This window comes from Triturus cristatus, chromosome 3_2 (assembly GCF_964204655.1).
Source record: "Triturus cristatus chromosome 3_2, aTriCri1.1, whole genome shotgun sequence".
Taxonomy (NCBI): domain Eukaryota; kingdom Metazoa; phylum Chordata; class Amphibia; order Caudata; family Salamandridae; genus Triturus; species Triturus cristatus.
The window spans coordinates 1,092,987,157-1,092,999,840 of record NC_140584.1 but is presented as its reverse complement, the minus strand read 5'-3'; the positions used below and the strand labels follow the sequence as shown (position 1 = coordinate 1,092,999,840).

Genomic DNA, 12,684 nt, shown 5'->3' with positions numbered 1-12,684 from the left:
TGCAAGAACATCCATGCCCACATGTACCTATGTTCATATCCATATCTCTGTATTAGTTCCCGCTACTCGATAGCGCACTTAACTAGCGGAGGAAGAATCCTCCTATTGTATATTGAATGACTGTGCTACAATAATAAAAAATCAATACAAAAGAAATGCTATGCATTGGACTATGTCCAATCTGGCTCCAAGAAATGATGTTATCTGACGGGGAATAGATGAAGACTTTGTGATGTTCACTGCTTGCTGAACGGTTGCAGACAAGCGTTCGTGGTTCTTGTCGCTTGACTTCCTGTTGGTGCCTTCAGCAGCCAGTCATCCAGTAGGGTAATACTCGGTGACCTTGAGAACGTAGGACTGTGGCTACCGACGCAAAGCACTTTGTAAATATTCTGGGTGCCGATTTGAGGCGGAAGGGAAGGGCCTTGAATTGGTATTGGGGAGCAGCTACCATGAACCTGTGGAATTTGATGCTTCTGATGGATGGGGATGTCGAAATATGATTCTTCCAAATTGAGGGAGGTCATGAATTCTCCTTTGTTGAGGGGGAAGTAAGATCTCGGCCAGGGTTACCATCCTGAATATTTGTTTTCTCAGGAACTTGTTTAGCTTTCTGAGATCCAGTATTGGTCTCCATTTCCCTGCCTTCATAATTAAGAAAAAACTGGAATAGAAACCCTGACCCCTTTGCAATGTTGGAACTCCCTTGATCGCTACTTTTGAGAACATGATTTTTGCCTCCTTACCCAATAAGTGAGGGGGAGGGGCTCCCTAGTGTGGAGTAGGTGGAGGGGTCTCTACGAACTCCAGAGTATGGCCGAAGGCAATCAGTTCTAGTACCCATTGGACCGTTGTTACATTCTCCCATTGCTGAAAGAAAGTGGAGATCTTCGCACCCATGGAAGGGAAAGGGAGGGGGAAACTGATACCCAGCTTAGATCATTGTTCTCTCCCGTTATCTCTGCCATGGGCCGGTGCTCTTTTGCAGCCCCCCTGATGAGAAGTAGGTGGCAGGTTGATGATTGGTTTGCATGTATTGCAGCTGAAAGGGCGGATACTGTTGTTCTCTCTGATAATTGCCTCTGTATGTGGCAAAACAGTGTCCTTTTGCTCCTCTAAAAGGTGTTTTTCTGTACTGGAGGTAGCCTAAAGATTTTGTTGTATCGGTGTCAGTCTTTATCGATTACAGCGCCTAGTTGATATCCTTACCAAACAACGCGTCCTAATCAAATGCCATGTCTTGGAACTTTGTCTGGACTTCAGGTCTAAAAGTGGTGGCTTTCAACCATCCCTGGCACGTCAACACTGCCGCACTTGCAAGCTGGCGAAACCCTGTGTTGGCTGAGTCCATAGCACAGTCTATGGTCTCTGAGGCTTCTCGCTCTCCCTCCAAAAGGATTTTCCTAGCTTCCTGCTTCTTAACTTCAGCAAGGAGGCCATGTCAGACCACATCAGTCGATCATTACAGCCGATGATAGCCACAGCATTGGCCGCCTTGATGGTAACTGCAGCGATGGTGGAGAAACTCTTCCCCATAATATCTAGCCTACGCTCCTCTTTATCCGAGGGAGTTGAGATATGGTGGCCGGGTTTAATATCTACTTTGCGCCACCTGAGAAATGACGGAATCCAGCCTCGGGTGACCGGTCAGGCAATCTTCTGGGGCCCTGTATTTTTTGTGTATGCGAGGGAGCATTAGTGATATTGTGGCTGGGGGTTTCATTATTTTAACTTTCTCTTATATATATTCAATTATGGGAATTGTCTGAATAGATTTTCTAGCCTCCTCCTTGAAATCATACATCTGTATGTTTAACATCCATGAGACGATAGAATCTGGTGGAAGCCCTCTCCACTAAATTGTGGAAACCCCCGAAGACCTTTGGAGGCGAATCCACTGGATGGTGTGATGGAGGAGAGGGAATGGGAATAAGTGATCTTTCCAGGGATCTGCAGGTGTGCGAGGATCTATGATCTCACCCTCTTCGCTCTCCTCATCCGAGGAGGAAGGGTTCTCTGGATCAGGCTCCTGTATAGGAGGTCGCAGTACAGCTTGCGTCACTGGTAAAGCCGGTGTTCCAAGGGGATGCGGTTAAACTGCTGCTGGCTCTATTTAGATATTTTGGGGTGGAAACCTCTGTCTATAGTCAGCCAGCATGGCCTGAAGATCGTGAATCAGAGATGGTGGTAGATTTGCCATCTCTCTAGGGCGAGATTCGGGTTCATAGGCATACTGTTGGTAATGGCGTGGTGGTGCCAGATTTGGCTGATAGTATTGCTGCTCATACTCATAATCCTCTTCCTCCTCTTGGCACTTTACATGCAATTCAGATGGACTATCAGCAACTCCATATAATCCATCTTCGGCCTCTTCATTTGACTCCTGTCGGTCTATAATGTGTGAAGGAGGCAGTGGGGAAATCTTGCTAAACGGCGACAGCTCCGTATGTAAAAATATCTTTGACGCCTTAACCATCATCGATGGCGGCGTTGACGATATCATAACCACCGATGATAGAATGCCAGTCATCAACAGTGCTGCTGCAGCCAGCATTACCATAGTCTGTGTCGTCGACAACAGGAGGGTCGTCGATGGTGCCTTCATCGACTTCACCGACGGAGTCTTCGTCGACGGTAAAGACGTGGCTGGGCTAGACGTCAACAATGATGGGGGCAGCGAGATCCTTGTTGACTGTATGGGGCCGGAAATGACCACCGTCGTCGTCCCTGCCGTCGACGGAGCCGACAATGTCACAGTAGTACTGGTCTTCGTCGACGATCTAGGGGTTGTCGTCGACGGCGACATCGTCGATGGTGATTCTTCATCTCTATCTCACAGAATATGAGGAAGAGGTTCTATGATGCTACTTTTCCTTCCTCACAGGAGTCGTAGAAACTGATGTAGGTTCTGAGGAGAGAGGTTTCTCCTTTTCAGAGCCCTTGCTCTCTTGGGAGGGGTAGAGGTTTTCCTGCCCTCCACAGAGGAGTCACATTAGATCTGGCCTTCTTGTGTGATCTGGATGATCCATCACTGTCCTCTTCAGATGATTTCTGTTGCCTAGTGGACTGGAGCTACAAAAGCAGCCTCCCTCTCTATCTCGGAGTCATAGAAGAGAAAGTGTGACAGATTTTGCAATGTATTACCTCATAAGCAAGGTGGAGGCAATAAATGCAGTCCTTGTGAGGAAAGCCTTTTTTAGCAAACATAATGAAGAAAAGATCTCAGGAATAAATTCCAGAAGTTAGTAGAAGAAAATTTATTTTTAAAATTTATAGCGCGCATAGCTGCCCCAGCAATGGGGCGTCCCAGCGCGATCAGAGACACGAGAGAGTGGAGGGACAAGAGGCGATTATACAACGGCCGGGAAGAGCCAGGTCTTGATCGCCTTGCGGAAGGCGAAATGAGTCTGTATCTGTCTGATGGAGAGAGGGAGTCGGTTCCACAGTAACGCTGCAAGACAGCGGAAAGACCGCCCCCCGGCTTTTGCTCTCACCGTCCGGGGTACAATAGCCAGCAGCTGATTGGATGATCTAAGAGATCGCTGAGGTGTATAAGGTTGGAGAAGCTTAGATAGACCCAATGGAGCCTGTTGAGAGAGAATTTTATGAGCAACACATAAGGTTTTAAATTGAATTCTTTTCTCAACAGGCAACCACTGCAGCTTGGGGATAATGTGGGCAACCGATGCAGATCTCGGGAGTGCCACTAGCATACGTGCTGCGGCATTCTGAGCTCTCTGTAAACGCATGATACAGGATTTGTTTGCCCCAAGATATAATCCATTCCCATAATCCAGTCTCGATAGTATAGTCGCCTGGATGATGGTCTGACGATCTCTAGGGGGAAAAAAGCCCAGTACTGGCTTCAAACCACCCAGTATGCCAAAACATGACCCAGCCACAGCCTTGGCTTGCAGGTCAAAAGTCAGTCCGCTATCAATCCAGAAACCCAAGTTTTTGACCGCTTCTTTGGGCACAGGGGCTGGCTTAAGGTGGTCAGGCCAGCAATGATCAGACCACAGGTCCCGATCTTTTCCAAATACTAACACCTCGGATTTACTGGCGTTAAGTTTAAGGTAATTGCTGGCTGCCACCTCAGCCAGATCTTCCCTGAATCTGCTTAGATTGGCGGTGTTCTTTTTGGAGTAGGCAATCACTAATTGGGTGTCATCAGCGTATGATATCATTGACACACCCCTCTTCCGAGCCACCTGGGCCAGAGGTTGCATGTAGATGTTAAACAAGAGGGGGCTCAGGATTGACCCCTGAGGCACTCCTCGTTGTAAGGCATACCTCCGGGATTGAAAAGGTGGCATCCAAATCTGAAAAGATCTTCCCGTTAGAAAGGCTCGGCACCAGTCGAGGGCCAGATCCCTCACTCCAATATCAGATAGCCGCTTCAGTAGGATTTCATGGGAGACCGTGTCAAAGGCGGCACTTAGATCGAGAAGAACTAAGGCCGCCGAGTCCCCTACATCCAGTATCCCTCGGATTTCCTCCGTCACTGTCAACAAGGCAGACTCAGTGCCATGCCTGGCTCTAAAACCGTTCTGCGACGGGTCAAGGATAGTGTTCTGTTCAATGAACTCCGTCAGAATAGTCTGAACATGTAGTTCTACCATTTTCGCTAAAAAAGGAAGTTGCGAAATGGGGCGATAGTTACCCGGCTCGGCAGGGTCCAGCGACGGTTTTCTCAGCAGAGGGATAACTTTTGCGTGTTTCCATGTTGCAGGTACTATAGCTGACTCAAGAGAGAGATTCATCAATTCAAGATACACTGGTAGAATGGATGGCATGACTTGAGAAAGATTTTTTGGGGCCAAAGGATCAATAGGTGAACCAGATTTAATTTTTTTGAACAGGATCTCCAGACTTGTTAGAGATAGTGCAGGAAACGATAGCAAGCTATTTAAGCCATGGGAGGCCGGGCCAGCGGGCCCAATCTTCGTAGCATGATCAGTGGCTACCGGTAGATTTTGATATATTTTATCCACTTTGTTAATAAAGTAGTTGGCCAGCTCATCACATTGGTTATTGGAAGAAATTGGAGAATTTTTAGCCATGTCTCTGTTCTTCATAATCTTAAGCAAGGAAAAAATTGTTTTAGATGGATTCGAGCTTGTTAGGATAGTATTTCCTATATACTCAGCCCTGGCTCTCCGAATTTGCTTATGATAAAGATTAATGGCTGTTCGGTAATTAGATTTCCCCACTGCATCGTAAGAGCGTCTCCATGTACGTTCCAACTGTTTACAATGCTTCTTTGCCTTAGATAGCGACTCGTTGAACCAAGCTGGCATGCAATTGTCAAGACCTGCTGTTACCCAGTCATGGACTAGCACGTCCGCTACCTCCAGATCTTGTGGTAGTTGAGGCCTATGGCTCGACCAGTACGCCGACAGCTTACTGCTGTCTAACTTGTGCCACGGTCGTTTAAAGGTGGAAGTCGGGCAATGTTCTCTCAGCTGGCCCTGCCATCTTAGTGTAAAGGTCACCAAAAAGTGATCTATCCAGCACTGTGGGGCTGGAGGATCCGTCATCTGCCAGGTAAGATTCGAGAATAGAGGATCCAGTAGGTGTCCGGCATCATGAGTGTGCTCTTGTACCCACTGGACCAATTGGAGTGCTTCAAGATCGGCCAAAAAGCTCGAAATTTCGGTCTTTTCAGCAACATCACAGTGGAGATTCAAGTCTCCAATAATGCTGAAATTTGCCGCTTGGCTGGCATACAGCGCGGACTTATTTACCAGATCTTCCCGAAAAGCCCCCGAAGGTCCAGGCGGGCGATAAATAAGAAAACCGGAAATGGTGAGGTTGGGGTTCATCCTAATTTTAAACAGAGCGCTTTCACAACCCACCACATTCTCTCTGTTAAAAACACAGGAATAGATATTCTTTGTGATGATTGCAATGCCGCCTCCCCGTTCCCCCAGTCTGTTTAGCTTCTTCATGTTAAAACCTGGGGGAAGAGCCAGCCAAGATTCAGAAGTGGAGTCTTGGGTAAGCCAGGTTTCAGTTAGGAAGAGAACGTCGGGGGATTCATCTTCCAGAAGATCAAAAACTTCAGCATGATGTTTTGATAATGACCTACAGTTTATACTCATAAACTTAAAATCCGTGTAGCCAAGGGGGCCGGAGTCTTGTGGCACCCCCGGAAATTGGTAGGCACATCCAATACATTTGAAGGGACCAGCAAGGGGATTATATGTGTAAGAAGAACATTTAGGCTGTAAACTCAACAGCTCATCGCGTGAGTAACTACGGAGTATAACAGGGGACAGGACAGGGGGGCTGGCATCTGGCGACGGTCTGGCGCGGATGGGCGAAGACGGGCTTGCCTTTGGCGCGCCTTCGGCGTGCCCGCTGCGCGGTCGCGTCAGTGCCCCCTGAAATAGCATTCCCTTCCGGGCCGCTAGAGCGTTGCCTGCTGTTTCCCCCAAGATGGCGGACGCAATTCCACCTCCCGGTTCCTCCGAGCAGCTTCTATCCTGCCAGCACCCCTGTGACAGCGGAAGCAGCCCCATGGCACCTCAGGACAGATCACGGGGAGATTACCGGTAAAATGAATGCAACTTTTAAAAAGTTTTTAGTATTTTACCTCACAAGCGCGCGAGTGATAAAACTTTAAGCAGTTATTTACGGCGCAATTTTAAAATACAACTCAATGTACAAGACTGACAGTGTAACTCAGGTAGACTCCCTTCACACACAACGTGCGATGAAAATCTGAGGGACACTGCCTCTGCTAGGAGAGTTCTAGAGGGTGTTAGCAGCTGATTGGCTGCATTCAACCCTTGGCCCTTTTATTTTATAAAAGGACCTAGATAGGCTATTTAAAACATGGCTCAGGGCCACTATATCCTATGGCATTATTTACATACTGAATGATTATGTTACCGTGGGACTCCAATCTCGATGACGGGGAATGATTCAGGCATGTGAATCTATATAAGATACCCCACTAATGGATAAATCACAGTTGCTGGGGTTCTGATTAGCAGGATCCCAGCAGACTAAGTCAAACACACACACAAGGCAATAAGGATAAGTTACTTACCTGTAATCCTAGTTCTCTTCCAGGGCTATACTCATCAAAGTCATTACCACTGAATAATCCCCGCCCACGTGCGGGACCCCGGAGCATATACAAAAATACATATATATGTGTATGTTTAGAACCACAAGTATATAGTACTTCCAAAACATACATATATACATGTATATACACATAAATATGCAGCCTAATATATATCCAATAGACTAAAATGCCAAAATTACATGGATTTTTATTGCAAGAAAATAATGTCACATGTAAATAGTTTAACAGACCATATACTGCAGTAGTGTTCAACAACATCCCTTTATTTTCATAAAGGAAGAACAGGTAATAGCAGGCAATGTGTTCTTAGGCTGCATAGATGAATAATCACCACAGTATAACAAAAAAATGGTACCTTGCCTTTAACCCCTTGTGTGCCCATGAAGAGCTGGACTCGTCATGGGCCGCGGTTGCGCTGTGCCCATGACGAGTCCAGCTCGTCATAAACCCCGCCCGCTAATGTAACGGCCGGCACAGGGCGGGGAAAGGGCGTGGCACACAAGGGGTTAAGGCTTCAGAAAACATGGGCACAGTGCCTTTAAGACCTCCAGGAGGCCCTTGCTCCCATCATGCACCACAGGTGACAGTTAGGTCAGTTCTTTTTGTACGGCGTACTAACATGTAGCAACCAGGATATCATATGGAAACACCACATTATCGTACTGGTAATGCTCATCTGGGGAAGGCGGGAGGGTTGCTTATGACTTTGATAAGTATACCCCTGGAAGAGAACTACGATTACAGGTAAGTAACTTATCGTTCTCTTCCAGTGGATACTCATCAATAGTCATAAGCACTGAATAGAGTAGCAAGCCCATACCCACTTGCTCGCGGACGAGCAAACAGTAACAAGAACATTTAACATATCATCTAATATGTAATCATCCAAACAGATTTCTGAGCAAGGCTTGCCTGAATTAGGCATCCGCCTGTGTATCAGAGTCCAAACAGTAATGGCGCATGAAAGTATGTACTGAGCGCCAAGTGACTGCTTTACAAATTTCTGCCATAGGTAGGTTTCTAAGGAGAGCTGTGGTAGAAGCCTTTCCCCTGGTGGAATAGGCCTTAGGCTTGCCAGGGAGGACTCTATTGGCCAATTGATAGGACAAGGATATACAAGACACTATCCACCTAGAGATAGATCTTTTAAAAGCTGTAGAACCAGTATTTATGGACCCGTAGTTTATAAACAGTCGGTCTATATCCTCAAGCTCTTTGTCTTATCTAAGTAGAACTTCAGAACCCTCTTGAGGTCCAAAGATTGGAGGGACCTTTCTGGAGGATTTGAAGGATTCGGAAAGAACGTGGGGAGAGGGATTGTCTGACTAATGTGGAAATCCGAGACTGCTTTGGGTAAAAAAAACTGATATGTTCTTAAAACCACTCTGTTTGCATGAAAAACAGTAAAGGGCTCTTTAGAGCACAGTGCCTGGATCTCACTCCCTCTGCGAGCGGAGGTGATAGCCACTAGAAAAGCAGCTTTCCATGTCAAATGTTGTAAAGAAGCTCTGTGAATAGGCTCAAATGGAGCACCCATCAATCTAGCTAAAACAGTGTTGAGCTCCCAGGGTGGAGCAGGAGCCCTAACTGGAGGATAAACCTTTCTTAATCCCTCGAGAAAATCTTTGACCACAGGGATTTTGAAGAAGGAAATCCGATTTGGGGATTTTCTATACGCTGTTATAACTGCAAGATGAAACTTAATAGAGGAAAATTTAAGGCCAGATTTGGCCAAATGTAGTAAATATGGTAAAAGCACCTGTTCCTGACACGGGACAGGATCATGTCCATTGTTCAAGCACCATAAGTAAAAACACTTCTACTTAAAAGCATAAGACTTTCTAGTCGAAGGTCTCTTGGCCTCTATATGAATGTTCATACATTCTGGAGACAAAACTAGGTGTCCGTATTGAAGGACTACAGGAGCCATGCCATCAATCGTAGGGATTGGAGATTGGGGTGAAACACCTTCCCTTCGTTCTTGGATAATAGATCTGGATGGCATGTAACCTCCTTTGCGGGACTTCTGATAGCTGAAGGAGATCCGGATACCACCACTGACGAGGCCATTCCAGGGCTATCAGAATCATTCTGGAATTGGTCCTGTAAAACTTGTTGATCACTGTAGTAATCAACGGAATTGGTGGAAAGGCGTACAGTAATGTCTGAGACCATTTTATCAAAAGGGCATTGCCCAGAGATCCTGGTTGGGGAAACCTGGATGCGAAGACAGGGCATTTTGCGTTTACTGCGTCTGCAAACAGGTCGATGTCTGGTGTTCCCCAGTTTTGGAATATGCTTTGAATGACTTTGTTGTTTAGAACCCAGTCGTGAGCTTTGACGTATTCTCTGCTTCAGATATCCGCCTGGACATTGAGAGTCCCCAGGAGATGCATTGCCAGAATGTTTATATCTCTTGCGAGAAGCCACTTACAGATGCTATGAGACTCTAGAGAAAGAGGCCTCGTTCGGGTACCCCCCTGTTTAAGTAATGCATGGTGGTGATGTCCGTTTGGATCAGAAGGTACTGAGACTGGAGAGAAGGGTGCAACGATTTGAGAGCCAAGTGTACTGCTCTCAACTCTAAGAGATTGATATGGTAACTTTGTTCTGTCTCCGCCCACAGGCCCTGAACTTGCAAAGCACCCATGTTATCCCCCATCCCTGGAGTGAAGCATCCATGACTATCATCTGGGTAGGAGGGTCCAGGTGAAAGGGAACTCCCTTCATCAGATTGGATCTCTTCATCCACCATTTGATGGATTCGTTGGCCGACTGGGAGAGAAGTACCTAATCCTCCCAGCGCCGCGTTATCTGCATCCATTGGTCCTTCAGAGATTGCTGTAAATGACGCATGTTTAATCTGGCATTTGGTATGATGAAGATGCATGATGCCATTGATCCCAGCAGTGATGACACCTGTCTGACTGTGGGATACTGTGTGAGAAGAAGGTTGCAACATTTCTCGTGCATTGGGGATAACCTCGCCTCCAAAGGACACACGCTTGCTTTTGCGGTATCCAGTGAGGCACCCAGGTAGTGGATCTTTTGAGATGGGTTGAAGATTGATTTCTTGTAGTTTACATGGAGACCCAACCTGTTCAGTAGTTGCAGACAGTACGAGAGATTAGTCTGAAGCAGAGCAGGTGACGAGCTCTTCAGGAGCCAGTCGTCCAGGTAAGGATATATGAATATCCTTTGCTTGCAAAGAAAAGCAGCCACCACTGCCATGCACTTCGAAAATGTTAGGGGGGCTGATTTGAGCCCAAACGGGAGAACATTAATCTGAAAGTGTTGGGATGACACTTGGAACCGTAGAAATTTGCGATGTTTTATGGACACTGGAACACAAAAGTATGCATCCTGTAGGTCTATAGCACACATCCAGTCTCGCTGAGGGAATATTTGATGTAAAGCCAATATTTGAAACTTCTCTTTGCGAATATATTTGTTCAGCAGTCTCAAGTCGAGTATTGGTCTGTATTCTCTGGTAGGACCTCTTTTCTGCACCAGAAAATAGCGAGAATAAACCCCCTGCTTTCTTTGTGGAATAGGGACCTTTTCTATGGCATGTTTTTGTAGGAGAACGTTTACTTCTGCTTGTAAAAAGTGGTGTCCTTGAAGAGGTCTTTGCCGCGGATAAACTGATGGTGGTGGGGATTTGAACCTGAGGAGATAGCCATTCTGCAAAATATTCAGAACCGACTTGTCCTTTGTTAGTTGCTCCCACTCCTCCAGGTGTAACATAACACTTCCTCCCAACGGTCATGGAGGAAGCCATCCCTCATTGTTTCGCTGGTTGCTTAGGAGCATTAGACTGCTGTTTTTTACATCCTCTCCCTTGTCCAGGTCTTCTTTGCTGGTAATGGGACCTGGATTGACCTTGACCTTGATTATGTGTGTTCCAATGAGGGGTTTGAACCCTCTGTTGAAAGGAACGTAGATCATAGGGACGGAACCTACGCCTAAACTATTTCCGCTTCTCTAAGCCAACAGCTTTCAGAGTGTCCAAGTCATTCTTCATTTTGGACATTTCGTCGTCCGCATGGGAACCGAACAGAGAGGATCCACTGAATGGAAGGTAAGTGATTTTTTCTTTGTGCATCTGGCTTTAGTCCCATAAGACGAAGCCATGCTGATTGCCTCGAGCAAATACCATGCGAGTATCTTTGGGACGCCAAGTCAGATGTATCCGCGGCTGCACTGATTATCTGATTAGCTACCAGTCCGCCTTCTTGCAGGATCTCCTGGAAGTTCTGTTGATCCTCCTTCGGTAGCTTCTCTGTAAATCTCGCCAGAGTCCCAGAGAGACCTATCGTACGGACCCAGCAGGGCGGAAGCGCTAGCCACCTTCATTACCAAAGCAGATGTATTGCACATTTGTTACCTAGAGAATCCATATTTTTGCTGTCCTTCTCTGGTGGGGCAGTAGAGGAAGATGTAGCCGAATGTGCCTTTGACGTTAAAACTGGGAGGTGTAAACATAGTGATGTTCAGCTTGTTGGCACCCCTGCAAAGAACTTCATTAAAAGTTCCGATATCGTCAATCGGAGACACCTTGGACGGGGGTGTCATGGATAAAGTAGGTGAGTAATCTCTAATGGAAGACCTTGTAGACGTGGTTGATGGAGATCTACGAGATCGTGAGCGTTTCACTGGAGACCTAGACCTTCTTGGGGACCTGCGTGGAGGGGGTCCCCCAGAGACTCTGGATGGCGAAAGAGACTTGGAGAATCCGAGCCCAGAGCTCTAGGTGGTACTTTCCAGTGTTGTATACCTTCTAGCCATTGTGGAGATATGTTAGTAGGAGGAGACTTCTCCCTAGGAGTTGGAGATCCCTCCATTGTGATCTGTATAATGTTGATCCCAGGAGAAGATGACACTTCTCTCGACGTCGACCGCTGTGTTCTCGACGTCGAACTTGGTTTCTCTGATGTGTCTCCTGAAGTGGCGATAATTTTCTCCCTCGACGTCGAGCGATGCTTTGACGACGACCCAGACAATGCCACCACCGACGTCGACCGCTGTGGAGACACACTTGAAGATTTGTGTCTCTGCGGTGATGCTCTTGACGTCGTTCTCTTCGACGGCGACCGTCTTCTCGACGTTGAACGCCAGTAAGTGTGTGGTACCTTTGACTCAGACTTCCTCGGCGGTGATCGTGCCCTCGACGTCGACCGTCTGTGGGTCAGAGAGAGAGTCCTCATTGCCGATCCTCTCGACGCCGACCTTCTTGAAGGAGGCGGAGATCTCGACATCGACCGGTGTCTCATCGTCGACTTTGGTCTGTCGTCACCCATATACTCCGAGCACGAAGTATGCCTCGATGTCTACTTACTTTTCATCGACGGAGGTTCTCGTTGCTTCGACGGCGATCTGTCCCTTGACGTCGTAGAGTGACTTACTCATTTTCCTGTCGCCGATTTCAACGCTGACTGCGAGCACTCTGGAATCTGCTTTCTTCTGGAAGCTGGGGAAGCAGATCGACACCTTTTCTGTTTTCCATGAGAGGAGGGCTTCTTGGGATTACTCTCAAGGCCTCTCTTGGTTTTTCCTCTCTCCATTGACGCATGCAGTCGGATCTT

At 47.0% G+C, this 12,684-nt stretch overlaps 1 protein-coding gene across 1 annotated transcript in view; it reads right to left on the bottom strand.

Moving 5' to 3' along the window:
• Nucleotides 1-12,684, bottom strand: part of NLK (nemo like kinase) — a 1,424,501-nt gene that overhangs the window by 529,533 nt on the left and 882,284 nt on the right. The window lies entirely within an intron of this gene.